At 41.3% G+C, this 6,462-nt stretch overlaps 1 protein-coding gene across 1 annotated transcript in view; it reads right to left on the bottom strand.

Annotated features, from left to right (window-relative positions):
- Nucleotides 1–6,462, bottom strand: part of agbl4 (AGBL carboxypeptidase 4) — a 263,660-nt gene that overhangs the window by 61,338 nt on the left and 195,860 nt on the right. The window lies entirely within an intron of this gene.

Here is a 6,462-nt window from a genome sequence, read left to right as displayed (position 1 = left end):
AGGAGCTGAGCAAGATGGTTAAAGGAAACCGGAAGAGTTTACTCGTGAAATTGAGAACCTACTGGAAAGTATAAGAAATATTATTTTCACTCATGGATGCAGCACTTCATTTACAACACTTCTTCCAGTTGTGTGTGCATGTGTCATCCGCAGGGGACACATTAGCAAACGCAAAGCCCCAAATATGCCGCCAAGCAGAATGAACATTGTTTGCTTTTTCTATGCACCAACAAAACTTTCTAATTAAAGTTTTATGCCAACACCAGCTTGATATCTATTGCTCTATTTTCTATGGGGAAAAACATTTTGAAATCCAACTTTTTGACCTTTAAAGTTCCACCGTCTCTTGCAGGCAATTAATACTTTTCTCTTCTATCTTTTGTCAATTTTTCAAGACGTATCAATGACAACATTATTACATGTCGGATCAAATTTCATTGACGTCCATCTGGTTGATCTCTTATTTGTTCCAAAGCGGAAAGGCCAGCGGAGTCGGTTGGGCTCATCCAAGACGACAAGAGCTGCTCGCTTGTAACTCCATTGAAGAGTAGCACAGTGGCTAACCGACACAAACAGTTTTGTTCCGCTTCGGCTGCTTTAATTGAAAATGAATTGATGCAGAAATTTTATGGAGCTTTTGTGTCTTCTCTGGTATGCGATTTGCCAGTTTCAAGGCATTTAGTTTAGGCTCGTTTTTGAAACGTGCCCATGGTGTTTGCTCGTTGTGCTGTGTGACTCGTGCGAGATGGATGATGATGTCCTAAAAAGAGGAAACGAAGCAACGGTGACTCTCACAACTTGTTTTGCCAAGCTGATGTTCGGCTGTGGGAATCTCTGAGCTCAACACGCAGCAGAATTTCAACACGTGACATTTTCATTTATCTGTGACCGCATGCATCGCCAACAGATCAGCCGTTCGGAGGGCCACTTGATCAGAACTTCAAAGGCTATATTAAAGGAAAACGAGTGATAAACAACGAGATTTGAAATACATCGCTTGACAAACAGAACAGAGGATTACTGTTAATCTAAACTTGTGTTCCGTACTGTCCTCGAGGCTGCTGGACTTGTCAACACAAGGCCGCTGTGTCTTTGAAGCGGGAGAAGAGCGGAAGGGCATTTCTTTTAAATGGCTCACATCATAGTTGCCCTGCCTGGGGAGGTTTAATACAATTCTCAAGCACTTTCTTCAATATAAATACATTTCATGGTCCATTTGGGTGTGGCAAAGATAATGGACAACTTCCTGGAGACAATAAAAAAGATCTTTTTGTTTGAAAGATGGCTGGATTCCATGTCAGACTTTCTGTCTTACTGTCACATGAACGGCGAATATCACGTAGGTGACACTTGTGTTTTTAGTTCCATGAAAGGAAATTGATGCAAACGCAATAGTCATTGCGTACACTTAAAAAGTCAATAGATAAAAACATGTCAAAAGCCATTCATAGTTGCATGTGAGTTTTTTTAAGTGAACTGAATCATTAGAATCGGTTCATCAAAAAGAATCTTTCAAAAAATTCATTCAAAGAATCGTTCGCACCTCTCCAACATGCCCACTGCGCCAGTCATGGATGGAGTGAGTTTAAAAAATATAAAAAAATATTTTAAAAAAAATGTATTGTTATCGTTATTATTTACATTGAAAACGTTGCAGCTTTAATGCACGAACAAGAATGGCAGTACAGCACGTTCACTCACTTGTTCGGGAACCGGAAATGACATCACGCTCACTCACTGAATCGTACGCAAACGGGAAATGACCTCACTCATTCCGTGAACACCAATAGCATCGCAGTATTTTCAGTAAAGACCCGCCTCCATCTGACGCTGGCTGCTGATTGGCCGTTTGCAAAGAGTGACGAAATGCGCTTTCCTGAGCTCAAATGAACCGAGAAAAGAGCGAATCACTTGAGGAAGCGACTCCTTCTCTCACGTTCAGTGAAAAGATTCGTTCTTTTTGAACGAATCGTTCAAGAACGACCCAAGACTAACTTGTGTTTTTATTTTTATGAGAGGAAATTAATGCTCATGCAATAAACCTATTCATTATGTACACTTAAAAAGTAAATATCTAAAAACAAGTCAAAAGCCATTCATCGCTTTAGAGTTTACTGCCTAAAATTAGTTCAAGCACCCCATATTCATTAAAGACAAAAAAGGTTCTTTTTCAAGTGGCAAGCACATTAGACAAAAGCAAAAAAAAGGCACTCAGTGAAGCGCAGACTTCCGCCAAGGCCAAACAATTCTCATTTAGCGTCGCAGCAAATATAATGCACTGCCTGCATTTGTTTGGATATTATCATTGAGAATCTCGCATTGTTCCCCGAGAAATTAAATGGGGAAAAAGGTGACGCTCAATAAATTTACTAATAAAGCAATCTTCCAGTTTTAGCAAAGCGAGAGTAAACAAACTGTGGAGCAGCCCTAAAAATGTAAAAAAAAAAAAAAAAAAAAAAAAAAAAAGCTTTTCTTTGGTTTTGGAAACAGAATGAAAACGCAAACTCATTGCTGGAGGTAACAAAGAATAAAAAAAGACTTTTCCACATTTTAATTGCACTTTCTTGCAAATGTGTCGTAAATAAGTAATTATTTGGACCACAACGTCATTTTTTTTTCTCTCCCTCAAATGTCGCAGTGCATTCAAAGTGGATTATAATTAAACTTCTTGGCAATTAAAAACACACTACATCTGCTGTACTAAATATTTAGAGTTCATTTAGTTTGTTGAGAAGCCTTTCAAGTGTGCTTTAAAAGAAGGAGAAAAGCTTGAACTTGTGTATTTTACAGCTTCCACACTCATAAAGCGGCACTGTATTTATTTTTCGCTACGGGGTAGGTGTAAAAGACGATTTGAACGACATTTGCCGCAACGATTAAACCCAATTATTGCCTTTGGGAACATGACGTGAAGTTCACTCTAAAGACTTTTCATGTTAATCAGCTGATGATCCACTGAGTCTCATGATCATGAAAGTAACTGCATAATATTAGCATGGGACAACAATAACAACGATAATATTTTTTTATTTTTTTTGGGCTATAATCGATAGGGCCATTTGAGCCATAAAAAGACTGTGGGAGTCAGGAGAGAAGCCAGACATCATGTCCTGGCTATTAACTCCACACTGCCAGGCTCATCTATCTTAATTGGTCATCCATTAGCCTGCATTAAAGGGAGACACGGGATAATAGCAGTCATGATGCTGATGATGGAATTAGACTGCGGCGACACACGTCATCGTCGCCGCGCCGCTCTTGGAATCGCAAAGAGTTCCAACGGACCGACGCACGGACAGATGGATGGCGGGATTAAATAAACGACTCCTGAAAGCCGCTGCGCTGTTGTGTGCGGGAGAAGTCGATGAGAACAAATAGAGGTCATGCAAATTTGGGTGGAAAAAAAAAAAAAGTGGCTTAAATGAATTGAACAGCACGCAGACAACCAATCCAGACGCGGCACCTGTGCCAATCGGCTGCTCTGCGGGATGGACAGATGCGGCTCCAGGTGTGTGCGTGTGCGTGTGCGTGTGCGTGTGATGACGATTGGCAGCGCTGCGCTACGACCTGAGCAGCTGAATACAAACACAAGCAACCACGTGAGAGGATCGCGCCACACCCCCCCCCCAAAAAGGGAAACAATTAACTCAATCACTGGCAGGTGTTTTGAAAGCAGACCTCCCCACATTGCCGGTGGTTTTGCAGCATTTAGGCGAGCTTTCAAGACTTACAGAATATTGTGTCGTGTCAATGTAAACTCTGAACCCGCCAAAAGAGTCGACTCTCTTCTTAAACCAGGCAAACAGGTTTCTTTTCTTTGTATCTTTTTCTATTTTTCAGTAGTCAGCAGCAGAACATTAAAAAACACCATTACTGACCAAAAACCAGAAGAAACGAGCTTTTTTTTGTGAGAAGATACACGTCAAGCAGAAGACAATTTGGCGTTATTATTTCTCACTTTTGTGACACCGCAAGCTCCAAAACAACAACAAAAAAATGTTGACCAGTGTAATTTAATAGCACATAAAAACGCCGACTCGCTACATGGCTCGAGTGTGGCATGTGACATTTTCTCACAATCGCGAGGCACACTTTTTACTCACTACAAGTAACAAATACTCACTTTACAGCGAGCATAACCCCACCATACTCCGTTTTGAGTGTGAGCTGCAAAACATGTCCGACTTGCAACATTCTCACATTTCTCATAATCTGAGATGGACCCCTAATCTATAGCTTCATCTCAAAAACTGTGCTCATCGCCAATCCAAAGCGATGAAACACTGCCATCTACTGGTATCGCTTTGTCATTACAGCAGTTTGAAACGCGGAATTTCACAGGGAAGCTCAGCAAGAGCTTCTTCCATGCCTGCCCATTGAAAAACATTGACAAATATATTCCATGGGGCCCATAAACAGCTGGATCCCTGTTGACAAATACTGCAGTGAGTGACATCAGTGTTCTTCTCGGGAAACAACACGTACGCTGCACATACAGGGTATTTGGTTTATTTTGAAATTAAACCACAATTGTGCACGATTGTTTGCTCTGGTTGCTGTATAAAATGACGACCACGTTTTGCTTTTTCATCCTCATGCACATTTGAAATTGTAATTATCGTTGCGTATTATTCTAACCAACGATGTATTAGACTTGAGCGCCATGGCATGTAAATGACGGCCGGCGGTTGAACCTCGCTTATCAGCGCAAACGTTCATTTTGGTTGTTAAAGATAGCGTTACGCGACACGGCATTTTCGATGCTGGAAAGCCGTTCGCTTGCAATTCCAATTTGGAATAGCAGTGCAGACTGTTTCAGTTTCACTTTCAGCCATGTCGCCGGACGTGACAAAAAAACCCCAGAAATTTTGCCAAACGTTATTAGAGGACTCTTGATCGTGTGATTGCTTGGTGGGCCGGATTACAGAAAAAAGATTGCCAGATATGACCACACCCCCTCATATTTTGCCCGCCCCTTTTTTTATACAGCATATCGATGTTGTGATATACGCATAAACGCGCATGATTCCCACTCCAATTGCACATCTAGAAACTCTCTGTTAAAACGCTTTCATTTGAAAAATATCGGCCAAATTGACATTTTGAAGAAACCTTTTTTTTCTCCGGCGCCATCATTCCTTGATCAATAATTATTGTTTACACTGTGTGAGCGCGCCATTTTCCTTCTTTTGCTGGAGGCATTCCTCTTCTTATTATGCCTCATAATTAGATCCGCAGGAATTTCTAATCAAGCGTGACGGCAGCATTCACCAATTTAAAAGGTGATAGCCCATGAAATGAACAGCCTAGTGTCATAGAATCAGCAAGCGGCGCTGGAGGGGCCTGAAAAGAAACGGCAACAGTGATCGGGGGCACACAACAAGACACGCGTGCCTCGCTGTAAATAAATGCTTCATTAACTATTTAGAAGGGTATCAACAACGGCCGTGCCATGCTGCGTATAGGCAGCGATCTGTCCAGGAGACATCGATCTTCATGAGCAACATAAAGAACGACCAAAGAAATACTCATCATATTTCAGCGCGGGTCAATTCAGTTGATTAGGGCCGCTCCAGCTCCTGCCGCGGCCCTTTATCGATCTCACCGCTGTCAGTGCCGTGTTATTTTCCGCTAAGTAGATAGTGGACTTGCAAAATTGCTATTTATACAGAGCGTAGTCAAAGTCAGTCTCGGAATATATATGAGCAAACATGAAGAGGAACCTCCCAAGTTGGAAAACCAACATGGTCGTAGAATTCTTTCCCATTCTGGTTTGATGCGCAACTTTGTTTGCTCAACAGTCCAGCGCCTGGGTTGCTGTATTATGCGCTTCATAATATGCCATCTTCAATGGACAGATCTGGATTGTTGGCAAACTCAAACTCTTTTCTATGAAGCCACACTGTTACAACATATGCAGAATGCAGCTAGGTATTGTCTGGCTGAGAAAAAAAAAAAGCATGGATATCCATGAAAAATATGTGACTTGTAGGTCAGCATATGTTGCTCCGAAACCTGTTTGTAATATTCAGCATTAATAGTAACCTAACAGATGTGTAGGTTACCCATGCCATGGAAACTAACACAGCCCCATACTGTCACAGATGCTAGCTTTTGAACTTTGTGCTGACGACAATATGGAGGGGCCTTTTTCTCTGGATTGGTCGGGAGGACACGATATCCATGATTTCCTGAAACTATTTGAAAGGTGGACTTGTCAGACCACAGTAGACATTTCCACTATCCATCTCAGATGAGCTTTGGCCAATTTCATTTATATCTCTCTCTCTCTCTCTTTCTCTCTCTCTCTCTCTCTGTCTCTCTCTCTCTCTCTCTCTCTTTCTCTCTCTCTCTCTGTATATATATATATATATATATATATATATATATATATGGCCTGTACAGAGAGTGTTACTTGCTTATGCCTCTAATACCTTCTGCTCTAATCTCCATTTATCTAGC

Source organism: Idiotropiscis lumnitzeri, chromosome 13 (genome assembly GCF_059441095.1).
Source record: "Idiotropiscis lumnitzeri isolate Australia: NSW breed Sydney's pygmy pipehorse chromosome 13, RoL_Ilum_1.0, whole genome shotgun sequence".
Classification (NCBI taxonomy): domain Eukaryota; kingdom Metazoa; phylum Chordata; class Actinopteri; order Syngnathiformes; family Syngnathidae; genus Idiotropiscis; species Idiotropiscis lumnitzeri.
Note: the sequence above shows the minus strand (reverse complement) of the source record. Positions and strands in the feature narration are given on the sequence as shown.